Raw genomic sequence first — 17,435 nt, 5'->3', positions numbered from 1 at the left:
AGACAGCTCAAGAGAAATATGCAGAAGATTGAGTTTGGTCAAGCAACTTGTTAGTTCAGAAAATATCTCAGTCAAGAAGTAATCAGGGGCCTGTCTGTATCAGCCAAGGAACCTGGCAATGAAACTATACAAATGAGGGAAGCATTAATACTTTGGAAAATGGTTGTAATTGCCTTCAGAGGCAAGTCAGTTACTCTCTGCAGTGAGAATCCCACTTAATACCAAAGAGTTGCAACAGCATTTACTGAGTGCCTGCTTGTGCTGGGTCACGTGCCAGTTACAGAGGCGCAGGCAGTGATGGATCATGTGTGCACCTTTCCATGGAGGAACTTACAATAGCCTAGCCCAAAAGTCCTCAACCTAAACCATCTTAGGGACAAACTCAGTTTCCCCCAAACTCCAGCATTGTTCAAAAGTACAGAAATGACAGAGGGTAGGAGAGTGCTTCAATGAGGGTTCATGAGTTCTGTGTCTCCTTCTTCACCCCACACAGTATCCCAGCTTGTCATTTTCTCACAAGAGCAGTAAAATCACTGAGTGAAAGGAAGGCCTTTTATTGTTTTCAGGCCAAATATCCCCCTCTCAGGGTTCCTACGCACACACCCCCAATCTGTCTCCCTCTCTTACACACAAATGAAAGCTCATGGGTTCTCTCTCTCACACATGTGCATGTGCACACACATGCACACACACATGCACACTCAAGCATATGATTCTGTTGCCTCTCCCCACACACACAAGTTCAAGGTCATGAATTCTCAGTCTCTCACACACACAAGCACCTTCTCAAACACAAACACAAGCTTAACCTTGTGAATCTTTCACACACACACACACACACACACACACACACACACCTTGAGACCCACTCTTTGGACCCAAGGCAGAAGGTGGGCATGAGAAAGTAGGCCAGTCTGCAAATTGTCTTGTCAGTGAGGAAGCAACAATCTGGAGCAGAAGGCAATACAAACAAATCCCTGCCTGCTGCTGCTGCTAATGATTTAGGGCAGTAGGTGTGTCTGCCGTGCTGCCCCTCTGCTTCCAGACCCAGAGCCCGTGGCACTGCAGCTGTTGCGTCCCCCTCCTGCCTCCTCCCATCTAGCTCTCCCTCTCTGCATCTGTGTTCTCTTCTCCTGCTCCTGCTCCTGCTGGCCTGAGAGGAAACGCATCTTTTAGGTGTCTGAGTGCCCGGCATGTGCCACACGTTAGAAGACTCTTAGCTCAAAACCTTCTTTAATCCAAACCCTTCCCCTCATTCTTGCACCCCAGTTTTACTGATAGTTGTATTTGCGGGTTTATCCCCTGATGGGAAACACTCTATTTCTGTGCATATTTCAAAAATCAAGTTCACTCAATCACCAGTCATCTGTTTAATAAGTATTTTTGAGATTCATCTCACGCAAAACTAGCATTTTACCTGGAGTCCTGGAAACAAGTCCGGAGGGACCTATCATTCTTGTTTAACCCTATAAATACTGGTTGAGTAAAGGAATCTTCCCCATCTTACATAGGTACCATATGTAAGATGTACCTATGTAAGAGAATGTACCTATGTAAGAGAATGGGTTAGAACGTCCAAACTCATCATCTGCTGGGCTTTGTGTGAAATTGAAAGACCTCATGTGGAAAGCCCAGACTCCTTCCCACAATGAGCTCCTCTACTGGGAAGTTCTCCTTTGGGGGCGGCATCTCAGCTGGCACCAGAAAAACAGATTATCCAGGATCGCCATTTTTGCTGCCCCTGAAAACAAGCTCACAAGCCTGCTCTGGAGGTAATGACCATGGATCCCTGCTGGAAGCAGGCAGATAGCAATGAAGTAACAAACACAGTAAAGACAAGGATTCTTGAATGTGTCAAATGTCTCCAGCCATTGTTCTTGTCCCCAGCTCAGGCCTCCTGAGCCTTGCTCTAGCAGCCCTGCTCTCCTGTTCTGTGTCTCAGGGTAGTGTTCACGCCTGCTCAGTCCTTGATCAGAGTCCCATTCTGGTCTGGAGCCAGTTGACCCCCTCTCTCCTTGAAGTCTGCCCTGACCTCCATTTTTCCAGGATGAAGCTTGGCAGTTAGACAAAGAAGGACTGGTCCTAAAATGCATCATGGGACACTTTTGGCCAACTCTATCTCTGTAAAGCTCTGATTCTTTATCTGTGAAATAGGTGCCCTGACTCATGTCTGTAATCCCAGCACGTTGGGAGGCTGAGGTGGGAGAATAGGCCCAGGAGTTCAAGACCAGCCTGGCAACACAGGAGACCCGATCTCTACAAAAATAATTTAAAAAATTAGCCAGGCATGGTAGCATGCCCCTGTAGTCCTACCCACTTGGAGGCTAAGTTGAAAGGATCACCTGAGCCCAGGAGTTTGAGGCTTCAGTGAGCTGTGATTGCACCGTCGCACTCCAGCATGGGCAACAGAGCAAGGGTCTGCCTCAAAAAATAAAAAATAAATAGATGACTTAATAGCCTTGAAAGGTTGTAGTTAAAAAAGATAAGGCAAATCATGCTCCTAGCACAGCATTGCCACGTGCCAGTTACTCCACAAAAGCTAGTTCACTCTCTGTATTCCTCACCTGATAGGACTATCTCCTTAAGCAAGGTTTTTCTTTCCTCTAACTCTTTTATAGCTACTTGTCTTGCAGGATGCTTCATAAAAAAGGATCTGGAACTGCTACACATCATATTCCTGTTGTAAAGGATATTAACACTTTAGGTCCTGAGGAGTTCTGCAGTAAATAAATCCATTTAATCCATCTTTTTCTTCATTACCTTTGACAAAATGAGCACGCTGCTTACTCAGCAAACACCGACATAACGTATTCTGTGTTTTATGAAGGTTGACTCACTTAATTCTCATGACAGCTCTGTAAGGTGAAGTATTGTCATTAGCATCATTTTAAGAGATGATGGAATTATGGCATGTAGCACAGAGTAGTTCAGTCACTTGCCCGAGGTCACACAGTTGTTGCAGAGCCAGGATTTGAACACAGTCTGTCTCCAGGATGTAAATTCTTATCCGCTCTACTCAGCTGTCTCTCTAGTTTAAAGGTACACACACACTCACACATACATGTGTATGTATATGCTGATTCTGCAACTAAGAAAAAGTAATGTTATTATTCGTGTAATAGCTGTTACTATTCTAACAAACGTTAACTCCAGAAAATACAGAAAGGCTCCAGAAAAGCTGCCTGAGACTCTCCTGCTCTCATTCCTCACCACTTGGTGACTTGGTCCCACCACAGACCCCAGCACCACTGTCTACCGTCCAGGCTCCCCTGTGGACAGGTGCACTGTTTAGGAATCGCCTCTCAAATGTAAAAGCAAAGTACCTGGACCCACAAGATCTTCTTACCTACCTCTCCTTTACTGAAACATATCCCAGCCAATCCTGAAGGAAGATTTGTTAATCAGCCTGCTACTCTTCCCTCTTTTTTTTTTTTTTAACAGTCTCACCGTGTTGCCCCAGGCTGGAGTGCAGTGGCATGATCTTGTCTCACTGCAACCTCCACTTCCCAAGTTCAAATGATTCCCCTGGCTCAGCCTCCTGAGTACCTGGGATTAGAGGTGTGCACCACCATACCCAGCTAATTTTTGTATTTTTGGTACAGACGGGATTTCACCATATTGCCCAGGCTGGTCTTGAACTCCTGACCTCAAGTGACCTGCCCACCTCAGCCTCCTAAAGTGCTAGGATTATAGGTTTGAGCCATCATGCCTGGGCTGCTGCGGCTTCTTCTTTGTTTGTTTGTTTGTTTTTTGAGACAAAGTTTCACTCTTGTTCCCCAGGCTGGAGTACAATGGCACGATATCTGATCACCACAACCTCTGCCTCCCAGGTTCAAATGATTCTCCTGCCTTAGCCTCCCGAATAGCTGGGATTACAGGCATGTGCTACCATGCCCAGCTAATATTTTGTATTTTTAGTAGAGACAGGGTTTCTCCATGTTGGTCAGGCTGGTCTCAAACTCCCAACCTCAGGTGATCCACCTGCCTCGGCCTCCCAAAGTGCTGGGATTACAGGCATAAGCCACAGTGCCTGGCCTGCTTTCTTCTTTAGTGTGATATTCTTTTCTGTATCAATGGAGTCTGCAGAGAGGGTGCATCTTATATTCCCCTTTTCCTGGGGAAGAATATCTCTTCCCTGGAGTCCTTTGTCCTAGTGAAGAAATCCTTCAGTGGGTCCTCTCAACATCACACTCAGAGTCCCTTATTTGTAAACAGAAGGAAGTTCTTTTCTGGGTAAAATGAGAAGTTTTCTTTTCTGGGTAAAATGTAAGTGTGGAAATCACCAGATATTTAGGGAGCATGTCCCAAGTGCTCAGTTCCATACTAGGCAAATAGAATCCAGGTACCTTTTGTCTTTTATGGCAGGAGACTTTTCACAAATGGGGCAAACGCACCAGTGAGTCTTGGGAAAAGCAGTTTGACATGTCTCCGATCTGAGTACCTCTGAATCTCTGTTTTCCCACTTTCACTCACAACACAAGTTAAAGTCACTTAAAAAGTGTCATTTTATAAAATGTCAGCAAAGAAAGGGACCTTACAGATCTGCTAGTTCAGGGTTTGCCAAACAGGTTTTCTCTCCAATGCCAGTATCAAAGGAATGGAAGTGTTACTTGAATCGCTGTGATGACACTTTTAAGATGGCATCAGAGCTTATCAGCAAGAGTGTTCGGATCCATGTAGTGATGTATGCCAAGCGACCCATCTTAACTTGGGCTCTTCCTTAGAATTTGGGCTTAAGACGGGTATTTGCGGATGTTATTTGGTCAAGGAGACTCTCAGAAGGGGAGAGAGAAAAGCAGGCCGAAGGCAAGGAAGAAAGCTAAGCAAGGATATGGTGCCAGCTGAGGACCAACCTGGGCCACTACAGGGTGAATTGAGGCAGGAGCTATCTTTCGTACACTGGCGGTTGGTCATTGGCTATGGATGTGGGTTTGAGGATGGTTGCATACCCCCAGCCTGGTGACTCTCCTCAGCAGAGGGCTATTCTCGGAAGCAGGGAGCAGCTGTCAGTCATCAGCAGCTAACACAGCAGCTGGGCAGTGTGTGCACCAGCCCAGGAAAGGGAGTCTGGGCAGGGTACCAGGAATGTCCACTACTGGCACAGTGAGAGAATGAGGGTCCACTGGCTGGCAGTTAGCATCCTTAAATAGAGTACACCAGCTCATTTACAGGTGAGAACTCTGGTGCCCAGAGAGAAATGCTCAAGTTGGAGCTCCTTTGTGTACCCTCAGGGTCCTCCGCAGATTGGCCCTATGCTTAGTTACTAATCCTCTCCCACCCTCAGAGCATGGCAGACATGCTAGTCTTGTGGATGCCTTGTTCCCCAGGGATTCTGGCACTTCTACCGCCATGTTTTGATCATGCTTCTGGTCATGCTGCTCCTGCTCCGGCAGTATGTGGAATATCTTCTCTCACTTTTCTATTGAGCAATTAGGAAAACCCTGTAGGCCCATTTCATAATATTTGGAGTGGTAGGGCCATCACAGATTGCCTGAAGGGGATCTTAGCCCCTTTAAATAGAATCTGAAAGGATTTATATTCTCAGCGCAGGTGACCTGTAGGAACCCATAGATTATCTATAATGCCTGTGCTGCCGTTATAGATCTCCTATAAGTACTTACAGAACATTATGGATTTCCTGTAGAATCTCACAGATTGCCTATGGTAATTGTGTCATGTTAAACAGTCTTTCATTCAACTGTCCATTGAGTGTTTACTATGTTGTGGAGAAACCAGATGAGCAAAACTGACAAGGTCTTTACCCTTATTCTAATCCTTAAAAAAAGATTCAGTATGCAGGAAACAAATATATAACTTCAGATGGTGTTAAGTACCATTGAGAGTGACTGAGGAAAATATTTGAATTTCATAGGTCAAGGAAAAACTTCTCTGAGGAGGTAACATCTGAGCTGAGATCTGAACAATGAGATAGACTCTTGTTGGAAAGGTCTGAGAAAGGCTCTCTCTGGACAGGAGAAACAGGAAATGTACTAGCCCAGAGGAAGGAATGAACTTGGCATAATTCAGGATAATTCAGGAGCAGAGAAAATGTTGGGGTGTCTGCTGGGCACAGTGGCTCACACCTATATTCCCAGCACTTGGGGAGGCTGAGGCAAGTGGAATACAATGTCAGGAGTTACCCTGGCCAACATGGGGAAACCCCATCTCTACTAAAAATACAGAAATTCGCTGGGTGTGGTGGCACTTGCCTATAATCCCAGCCACTCGGGAGGCTGGGGCAGGAAAATCGTTTGAACCAGGGAGTCAGAGGTTGCAGTAAGCCAAGATCGCACCAATGTACTCCAGCCTGGTGATAGAGCAAGACTCCATATAAAAAAAATGTCAGGGTTTCCAGGAAGTGGTGAGTGAGCAAATGAGGAAAGGGCAATAGTAAGAACACTGGACACGTATTGGGGTAAGAAATAAAAGCCACAGTGCCTTCCCTCAGACACACACTCCATTCCCCTAGGGTGCTTGTAGATAGCAGGAGTGAGTACCTTTACTGTTATAGTAGGACCGCCTGTGGGTATTTATGGCACTGTTTCAATACTTACAGGGGTCCTCAAACTCAGCTATGATGATAGTATTTCATTATGAACTGCCTGTAGGAACATGACATGTCACCTCTGGTCATGAGTTGTTGGCGATGACCTGAAGACATGTGGTTCCACTGTAAACCCTTAAGCTACTTTCAATTGGTGAAGCTTGCTAATTGTGTTTGCAGTATCACTGAGAATTGCTTGGAGATTGTTTTTAAATCCAAGACTTTTCCAAAGAACAATTTTTTTCTTTGACCCAATTTTCTCTCCCTTTTATTGATTAACATGGGAAATTAACCCCAAACAAGTATTTGGTACAAATGATAGCACCCAGTTAGAAACAGTTTCCCAAGTGTTCTCAGTTAGGATTAGTTGCATTTGCAAATAGTACCATGATATCGGTTTAAAAAAGAGAGAAGTCTGTTTCTCTTTCACAGATAAGTCAGAAGTTGATGGGCCTAGGGAGGATTTGGCAATACAATTCTGTAAGTTCTCAGGAATCCAGGCTCCTTCCAGCTTCCTGCTCTGCCCTTCAGGATGGCTCTTCAGCCATCACATCCATGTTCCAAGTAGCAGATGTAGAAAGCAGGGAAGAAAAGGCAAGAGAGCATGCTAGTTATTTGTTGAAGAAAGCTTCAAGAAAATGTGCAAATATACTTCTGCTGACCTTTGGCCAAAACTTAGTCACGTGGCCACAGAGCAGCAAGAGGGCTGTAATATATGGTATTTATTCTCGGCGAGGAGAGGGGGCACAGGCCTGGCAGAATACTCTCTTACTGAGAAAGAAGGCAAAAATGGATAATGAGAAATCAGCAGCTTTTACAATGCCTGCTATGGACACAACTCATGTGACAAAATTAGCTTTAGTAAAAAGGCCCCAAACCAGTGGTTGCTAGCCCTAGGATGTTAAGAAACAGTAGAAGTAAATTTAAAAAGAGAAGGAGTCCAACATAGCACTGGAAACCTATAATTTTTCCAAGTGAGGATGTGAAAAACAAACCTATCACCCACTGTCACAATCATTTCATAAAGAAGGAAAACTGTATCACAAAAGAAGAAAGGACTTTCTCCTGACAAACGTTTTAATGGATTAAATTTGGCTTTTGTGGGAGGGGGGAATAAACTTATTTTTTTTCTTTTCATTGCAAAGCAGTGAAAGCTTCATCCTGAACCAGTAGTATCAAGTGGTGCTTCAAACTGAAAGCATTTCTTTAAGATAGTGTGACACTTTCTGTTTCTAAAAGCTTCCCCCAAGTTGCAATAATCATGAGCATTTATCTAGAGCAGAAACCATTAACTGATGGACCTTAGGCCGGGTTCCATTCACAGACATTGTGTTTGATCTGATCAGTAATTTTTTTTTTCAAACTTTGAATTTGCTGTCAATACAGGAAGCTTAAAGAGATTTTACATAAAAAATAATAGTCATTCTTGCTTTTCTTGAAAAGTGAGACGCTCTGGCACATCCGGGCCCTCATTTCCACATGGTCACTCCCAGCTGGATGCAGCACAGCAGCAGCTGCCCCTTTCATGGGTACACACTTGCCAATTCATTACGGGTCCACCTGGCCAGCCTCTCCTTTATGCGATATGCCAGGTCCCTGTGGAAACCTGAGTTTGTGACTTCTCATTTCATGTTACCAGTATGCAGGTATTTAGATACATATATCTAAACTTCACATCAGCCTGGAAAGTAAACATTATTATCCCCTTTTCACTAGAGCAAAGAACGAAGAAGTAAGATGACTTCCCCAAGACCGAAGCTAATAGGTGCCTACCTGGAATTTGAACCCAGGTCTCTCTGGCTCCAAGGCCTGTGTGCCATTCACTGTGCCAACCTGGCTTCCAGCAGGCATCTGACCCACAAACCTCACATAGGTAGAATTATTCAAGCTATCTGGATTTTAGAACTTCCTTAGAATTTGCTGAGAAGAGTTTTGAATGTCCTGTTTCTCTCACAGTATTATTTTAGACTTTTTTTCATATTTATTTTCAAGGGGGAAAATAGCCTGAGAAAGGAATGATGGTTCAGAGAAGAACATCACCATCTATCATGCAGGCACAGCATGCATTTAAACAGCTCTGAGTACATAGATTGGTTACCTAATCGGCCCTAGCTAATCCAGAGAGTGCAGAAGCCAAAAGACACTATGGGAAACAGCTTTTACACGTGGGGTGCGCTCATCTGACAGAGCCTAGGGTTCTTGGAGCAGCTGCTGAGTGAGGCTCAAGGCCTTCCTGACCCTCCCACCCGCTGTAGGCTCTCAGTGCCTTGTGGGCAGGTGTTTTCAGAGCATGAGGACAAGCTGGATCCTTTCATTAGAGAAGCAGTTCTGAAATAGAATGAGAATTTTAAAATGTGGATGTCTTTGAGTTTCTTTTCATTCACAACTGGACTTCTTTACTTTAAGCTCCATGCTGACAACTTCAAGTCAGATAGGGAAAAAATTCACATTACACACCCTCCAATTTTCCTTGTAAAAGACTACATACTTATGAAGCATATTTACCTATGACTATTTCCAGATCATGCCATTTAACAAATGTATGGTATTTCCTTCAAATCACTTGAGTTGTGTTGAAATCAGCTGCTGTGTGTCAGGCATGAAGGGCAATAAGTGTGTGGATGGCAATAAGGTACAGTCCTTGCCCTCAAGCCACTCTTAGCCTCATATAGAAGACACCTGTGTAAACATACAGTTCATGGATTCATTTGCTGATGCAACAAATCCTTTTTTTAATGCCTCCTGTAATCTAAGCATCATTCTAGGAACTAATCCCTATATTCGTAAAGTTTACATCCTAGTTGTGGAGTGGGGTGGATTCATTTCCTGTGGTCACTGCAGCAAAATACTACAAACTTAATAGCTCAAAACAATGTGAATTTATTATTTTAAGGTTCTGGAAATCCTAAGTCAGAAATCCATTTCACTGGGCTGAAATTAAGGCCTTGGGAGTTCTAAATTCCTTGTGGAGGCTCTAGAACCCACTTCCTCACCTTTTCCAGCTTCTAGGAAAGCCTGCACCCATATTCCTCAACCCATGACCCCTTCCTCCACCTTCACGTCCAGCAGCATTGTGTCTTTTCTCTTCCCTGACCTCTGATTCTGTCCTTACATCTTCTCTCTCTGACTCCGATCCTGCTGTCTCCCTTTAATAAGAACCCTGTAATTATATTAAGCCCATCCAGATAATTCAGAATAATCTCCCCGTCCCTAGCCTTAATCCAATCATATCTGCAAAATACCTTTGACCATGTAAGGTAACACAATCACAGGTTTTAGATGTTAAGACAGGATGTGGACATATTTAGGACCATTATTCACCCTACTACAGGGACAGACAGTAAACAACTAAATACACACACACACACACACACACACACACACACACACACACACAGGATCATGCCAAACACCAATATGTGAAAATGGCATAGGGTGAGGACAGAGAGCAAGAGAGGAGTAGCTATTTTAGGTAAGAGATGGGTCTTAGGAGGTGAGATTTACAGCTGAGTGAGTGAGGGAATGAGTCCTGTGCATGTCTGTGGGTGGGTGCTGGAGCTGAGTAATCCGTAGGAACAACAATACGGAGACTCTGAGACATGAATGAGCTTAACGAATGAAAAAGCCAAGGGGCCAATGACACTACATCAAAAAAGGAGGTTATGAAGGAAGTCAGGTATGGAATTTGAAGTTTATTCTAAGTGCAATAGGAAGACCTTGAAGGATTTATAGCAGAGGAATGAGGTAGCTGGATTAATATTTTTGACAATACTCTTTCTTTAGGAGATCTGGCTGCTGGGGTGGCAAGAGCAAATGTAGCAAGGCCTGCTAGGGGCTGCTGCCAGGCGGCCTGGGACAGGCACGATGCAGGGTTGAGTTTGGGCGATAGCAGTGGAGGCAGAGAGAGGTGCTCAGAGTCAAAGTGCACCTGAAAGATTGGCCTACTTGGCTTGCCAGTGTACCCACTGCAGAGGCTTGGAGAAAAGGGTAGATTCGGAGGACCTCTAGGCTTGGGATCTGAACAGCACTATGAGATAGGTGTCCTGCAACACTAGAGAGATGACTAAGCCACAGTCGCAAATTTCATCAATAACTTCATTGTAGAAAAGTAGACTTTGTTCACCACCATAATTACTATTCAGATTTGTTGGTATAATCAGCCTTTGCCTTATGTTTTTATTCTTCTGCCTCCAAAGAAATGCTGGGACTAAGAAATCTGTGACGCAGGAGGTGACAGAACAATAAACATTCTGGGAGTGCCCTCAGGAAACAGATCTGTTTCAGCTGAGTTACCCAAAAGGGAAGGCAGGAATCTTGCTGCTGAGCAGGGCACTGGCTCTCATCTGCTAACTCTTAGAATCTATATAGAGACCTGCACAAGCCAGGTGTCTGAGTTTGGGAGGCCTGAAACTGGCACACTTGGTAAGATAAATGCAAAAATAGTCCACTGCACACCAATAGTGAGAAGGCTGAGCAGAATTGTCATCAACAGTGTACTGATTGATTCTAGTGCAAAAGCAAGCATGAAAGCAGCTTGAGCATTGCTAGATAAGCATCTGTCTTCCAGGATTCATATAGTCCCAACGGAAGACCAGCATCCAGAAGTAACTAGAGCCCTGGGTGCAAAGTTAAACGCTCAAGGCTCTGACTCCTTGCCCTGTGCATTTACGAATGGTGTAACCTTACACATGCCATGTGTTGTCTCTGAGCCTGTTTTTTCTGCTCTGAAATGGAGGTAACACTTTGGGGGTAACAGTCTCTACTTCTTAATATCTTTTGAAAATGAAATGAAAAATCAATAAGATCACACGCAAGACTGATATGGTTTGGCTGCATCCCCACCCACATTTCATCTTGAGTTGTAATCCCCAAATGTTGAGAAAGGGAGCTCAGGGGAAGTGATTGGATCATGGTGGTGGTTTCCCTCATGCTATTCTCGTGATAGTGAGTGAGTCCTCCTAAGATCTGATGGTTTTATAAGTGTCTGGCATTTCCTTTGCTGGCACTCCTTCTCTCTGCTGCTGCCCTGTGAAGAGGTGCCTTCTACCATGATTGTAAGTTTCCTGAGGGCTCCCCAGACATGTGGAATTGTGAGTCAATTAAACCTCTTTTTGTTATAAATTACCTAGTCTCAGGTATTTCTTCTTAGCAGTGTGAGAATGAACTAATACAACAGCAGTATGGTTTTGGTTAAAAGTCTAGGTTCTGGAGCCAGACTGCTGGGGTCAAATGTAGCTTTGCCAAGTGATATTGGGCAAGTCCCTTAATCACCCTGGGCCTCTATTTCCTCATCTGTACATCAAGACTGACAATCATGCTTTTCTCATGGGGTTAAAATGAATCAACATGTGTAGACAGCTTAGATTAGTGCCTGGTTCATGGTGAGTGTCAGCAAGAATCAATGATTATTAATGTATATCAGAAGGTTTTGACTTAAAAGCTCAATAACTGGGAACTACTTTTACTAATAGAGGAACAGATTAATTCACTCCACTTTAACAGGAGTGTCATACCAGCCTACTGTGTGCTCAGAATGAAAAGAGAGCTGGCAATTCTTGAACTGCTCAGTATAGAAGAGAGGACAGATCAACAGCAACAAAGTTCAGTGAGTGGAAGGCTCCAAGAATCAAGGGCTGAGGAGCCACAGGGAGCCCCTCTGAAGGAACAAACCAGCAGAGGATTCTAGTCCAGTACCCAGCAATTAATGGGTGCCCGGTAAATATGCATTCCTGCAGCCATTTCTAAGTAGTGCTAACTTTGTACCCATCCAGAAGAATTCTATTTGTCTAGAGTGTTATTTTTTAAATACAACAGGACTCTGTTTCAAACAAATTGATCATAAATTTGATATGTATGCTAAAGTGACTAAACAAGATGTTTTCGCATCTGGAGTGTAAAAAAAATGGTGGGGTCTGTGTTTCTAAGGTTTTTTTTTGACATAATGCTGAAACTTTAGCAAATATGTTGTTAAACTAGCATTTTAGATTTCTTTTGCATTTTAGAATTTTCAAAGTGCTTTCATGTTACCTTATTTAATCTTCACAAAAACAGTGACTATCTATCCTGAATTTTCAGATGAGGAAACCGGGATCCATTTCTGTAGCCAATGGCAAGGAAAGGAAAATGCATGAAGGCATACTGTCTAATGAACTGCTCTTTTTTCCCTTTTCTACTGTAAAGTCATCTCTGAGTATCTGTGGGGCAATTGGTCTCCAGGATCCCACTCAGATGCCAAAGCCCACAGATGCTCAAGGTCCTTATATAAAATGGTATAATATTTGCATGCAACGTACACACATCTCCTGTATCCTTTACATTGTTTCTAGATTATTTATAATACCTAATACAATGCCAATGCTACACAAATAGTTGTTGTACGGTATTGCTTAGGGAATAAAAATGTCTGCGTATGTCCAGTATACATACAACCATCCATTTATTTTCTGAATATTTTTGATTCACAGTTGGTTGAATCCACAGACGCAGAACTCACAGATACAGAGAGCTGACTGTATTTATTACTTCAAGAAAGCTTCAGCCTCTAGTCCAGGGATTACAAATGCAAATGCCTATTGGGGCCATACTCAGAACAAAAGGTATAAATAGGTTTGATGTAAAATCAGAGGGAATTGGACCCGGCTAAACTGGGGAGTGTAAGGCACACCCAGGCATTCAAATTGCTATTTATACTTATAATGTGCATTTTTATGACACATAATTTTATCAGGCAAAACAGCTCAATATTGCACATCTTCACAATAACTTAAAGATGGTGAGAGTGAAAGATTTTCCTTATTTGATAGATAAGGAACCAGAGGCAGAGAGCTTCAAGTTAATAGAAGAGCTAATTCACCAGGCAGTAGAATGTAGGGGTTAACAGCATATGTTTTGGAACCTGGTAGACTTAATATAGAAACTTGGATTTGCAATTTGCTGAGCTCTGTGATGTTGAGAGGTTATTTAACCTCACAGACCCTTAATTTTCCTGTCTGCATAATGGGAATAATAATGTTTATCTGAAATGTCATTCGAATATCAAGTGTGATCACACACATAAGTATTTAGCCAAACATCTGGCACATCCCAAGTAATGAATAAGTACTAATTTGTTTAATGGTATCAATGAAAAGGAGAGTAACTCAAGTCTATTGATGAGTGCAGGTTTTTACCCACGGCCTGCCAAACTTTCAGATATGAGGATTCAAAAGCTTTATTGGAAATTCCTTTAGAATTCTACCAGTGATGAAGCCCAAGCAAGGGCGAAATGCATTTCTCGCTCTCTTTTTGTTAAACATCTTTACAGCATGTTGGTTAAATGACCAAAGAGCAGATATAAATTTACACATGGGAGAGAAAATCATAGATTGTAAGAGCTGGAGGTGATCTTACTTTTCAGCTGAAGACCCCTACCCAGAGAGGCTACATTGTGTATGTATGTATCTGTGTGTGTATTTAATTTTAACATATTTATAGTCTGTTTCATATATATTTTATATTACATGTGTAATATGTGTATATGTGTATTTATATATATACATGTGTGTATACACATACACATATGTACAGTCATATCTACCGGGGGTGGGTGGTGTAGCCTAAAGACTTTTTTCTGGGTTTGTGCATGCCTGGGTCTTCAGAGATTATAAACTGCATATGGGAGTGGAGGAAGAAGAAAGGGCATTGGCTGTCCAGCAGTTCTTTTTGCCCCATGTTGCATGCTCTGCCCTAGCTGACAAATCTGAATGCTGCCCTCTGTGGTTCTGCCTGGCTGGTGACTCTGCTTGTCAGCTAAATCCACTCCCTGCAGTCATGACTGGACTGTTTGATCCAGGACCTATCATCCATCTGCCTTCAGACTTCTCTCATGTGCTGATGGGTCCTCTCTCATTTATTATCCCCTCTGTCTTTTTGTTAGTTCTTTAATTTTAATGAGATTATTGGAGAAAGAGGAAATCAATGTGTGCGATGCAACTAAATTCTTTCCATAGACAAGGTTCATTTGAGTGGTAAAATAAAATTTGAACTGGATGGGGCTGAACCCAAACCAGGAACACTAAGGTAAGAGCAATGTGATGGTCAGTCAAGAGATGATGAGGTTGACCTAGGGCACAGGCTTTTGTATAGCATGCAACGGAAGACATTTTAGGTATGTTTCCAAGATACTATTACCCAAATTCAAAAGATTTTGATGACATACTTTACATGACTGGGTTGACAATAACTCCTAAAAATAGGGAAGGCAGAAAGAAGAACAAGTTTGAAGAGAAGATAACAAGTTCAGTTTGGCCATGTTAAGTCACATTGGGCATTACAGAAAACTAATGTTTGCATATAAAAGCTGAAGACATCATACAGAAAAATGTGTGACTGGCATGGGATGTAATTGGAGAAATGTTCATATTAGTAACATTTAAATCCTTTGGACTATGACCCAGTATCTGCACACATGCAATGAAACATACAACTCAAAAAAGCACACCTTTAACTTTGATAGACTATAATATTTTCTGTTATTCAATTTAATTTAAATAAAATTCTGGTAAAAACTCGCCAAACCGATTTAATGATTTTTAATGAAAAATACTGGATTAGGCTGGGTGCAGCGGCTCATGCCTGTAATCCTAGCACTCTGGGAGGCCAAGGCAGGTGGATCACCTGAGGTCAGGAGTTCGAGACCAGCCTGACCGAAGTGGTAAAACCACTAAAAATACCCAAAAAATTAGCCAGGCATGGTGGTGGGCACCTGTAATCCCAGCTACTTGGAGGCTGAGTCAGGAGAATCATATATGATTAGAATGTGTGGCTGACTGAAGAACTTTAGATAAGAATGCAAATTGCTCTTTGAAGAAGATGCGGTCGTAGGTGGTATGGGGCTGTCATCACCCAGCTCCTGCTCCTGGCTCACTGCTGTTCACTCTCACCGATGAACAAGTCGGTCAGGAAGCCACGCAGCTTCCATGACTTTTTAAAGCTACTGGAAAAATACCCATGGAGCCGGAGGTGGCAATTCACAGAGTTCGAATCGCTCCAAGGATCTGCAATGTAAAATCCCAGGAGATGGTGTGTGCTGACTTGATCAGAGGAGCAAAGGAAATGAATCTCAAAGGGAGAGGACCAGTCTGAATATCTACCAAGACTCTGAGAATCACTACAAGAAAAACTCCTTGTGGAGAAGGTTCTGAGACATGACGTCGCTTCCAGTTGAGAATCCACAAGTGATTCATTGACTTGCACAGTCCTTCTGAGATTGTTAAGCAAATTACTTCCAGCAGTATTGAGCCAGGAGTTGAGGTGGAAGTCACCAAAGCAGATGCTTAAGTCAACTATCTTAATAAATTGATTACGGGTTGTTTAAAATTTAAAAAAATGCAAATCATGCATATGGTACCCAGAGCCATCAATCAAAATTTTGCTTTAGGGGTTAAACTGTTTAGTAATACTAGCTGAATAAAGAAATAATCAGTAAAGTTGTTGAGACTTAATGCTATGAATAAGGAAACAGTTACAAATGTAACAAGAAAATGAATGAGTTGCCAGATTCTACTCTTCTTAAGATGGTAAGAACCTGTTGGATCTAGGCAACATGGAGGTGAATTCTCATAAAAACACAGTCCATAGCAAGACGTGTAACTTTCACTCGGAGCCAAGAAATTGTGTCAGTAAAGGCTTTTCCACTTAAAATAGGGCTGCAGCAGTATTTTCTCTCTGGAGCCAGCCCTTGAAACACTGCTGTAAAGGATGGGTCGTACATTTGGTTTCTTCCTGTAGTTTACTGTACATCCTTGTCCTTGAAGGGCCAGATCCTTGACAGTTTCTGAGTAAACAGCCATGTGAAACAGAGGCCTCTGATCTACTCTCAACATGATTTGCATTTTATTTAGCACTCATTTACTGAACACCTGCTACAAGCAACACCAGCACCCTAAAAAATGTGAAGATAAATGATAATTCCTGCCCTTCAGGCTCTCACAGTCTATTGGGAAGAGAGAAATAATTCTGGAGCAGGGCACCTGTGACAGATGCTCCACTAGGCACAGAAAGGCAGTAGGAAATAAGAGAAAAGAAAATTATTTCAACTCAGAACGCATTGTCTCCTCATTTCAAAGTTCTTCTTCCAAACATCATCTCCCCAGAGGGGTTTGTGCACCCCACTTCCCAAATAACTTTATTTCATTAGCCTGTATATATACTTTATGGCAATTTTTATTACTAAGTATTATCTTCATTATTTATTTTTATAATCATATGTTATTTGGAAAGAGTTGTCCAAGCCACCAAGATACAAGAGAGAGGATATTCCAAGTAAGGTCTCAGATCTAGGTAACAACTAACAAGGAAAATACACAAAAATTAGTTACACAACTCCTATGGCTCTCACCAACACTAAACATGCAACAGTCCAGTTATCACAGGCTGGAACAGGATTTCTGAAGACAGACTCCTTTGCTGAGAATAGAGTCTCATTTCCTCCATGTGGAGAAATGGCCATGATTCCCTGACACACGAACGCTGGTGAAGCTGCTTCAAGTGAACACCTGGAGAGGTTGAATATGTTCGAGTTCTATTCTGTGACATCACAAACTACCCCAAAAGTGACTGTACTTATTATTGCCATATTTTCTGGCACTGTGGGTCAGTAATTCGTAAGGGTACATTGGGGAAATCTCATATGTGCTACAAAATGATGCCTAAGGTCTCTGATGGAATAATTTAAACAGCTGGGGACTAGCCAGGAAACTGTGACTGTCTCTGTTTCCCTTGTTCTTTCATGTGGCTAGCATGGGCTTCCTCTTCTTTCTTTTCTTTTATAATAAAGCAAGAAATAATTTTTTTTTATTTTATTTTTGTTTGTTTTTGAGACAGAGTCTCACTCTGTCACCAGGCTGGAGTG

The 17,435-nt window shown here is 42.6% G+C and overlaps 1 protein-coding gene and 1 pseudogene across 4 annotated transcripts in view; both read left to right on the top strand.

Moving 5' to 3' along the window:
• Nucleotides 1–17,435, top strand: part of DAB1 (DAB adaptor protein 1) — a 1,273,242-nt gene that overhangs the window by 633,127 nt on the left and 622,680 nt on the right. The window lies entirely within an intron of this gene.
• On the top strand, nt 1,649–16,717 carry LOC108592419 (small ribosomal subunit protein uS10 pseudogene; annotated as a pseudogene).

The sequence above is a fragment of the Callithrix jacchus genome, chromosome 7 (genome assembly GCF_049354715.1).
Source record: "Callithrix jacchus isolate 240 chromosome 7, calJac240_pri, whole genome shotgun sequence".
Classification (NCBI taxonomy): domain Eukaryota; kingdom Metazoa; phylum Chordata; class Mammalia; order Primates; family Cebidae; genus Callithrix; species Callithrix jacchus.
The sequence above is the reverse complement of the archived record's forward strand: the minus strand, read 5'-3'. Positions and strand labels throughout refer to the sequence as shown.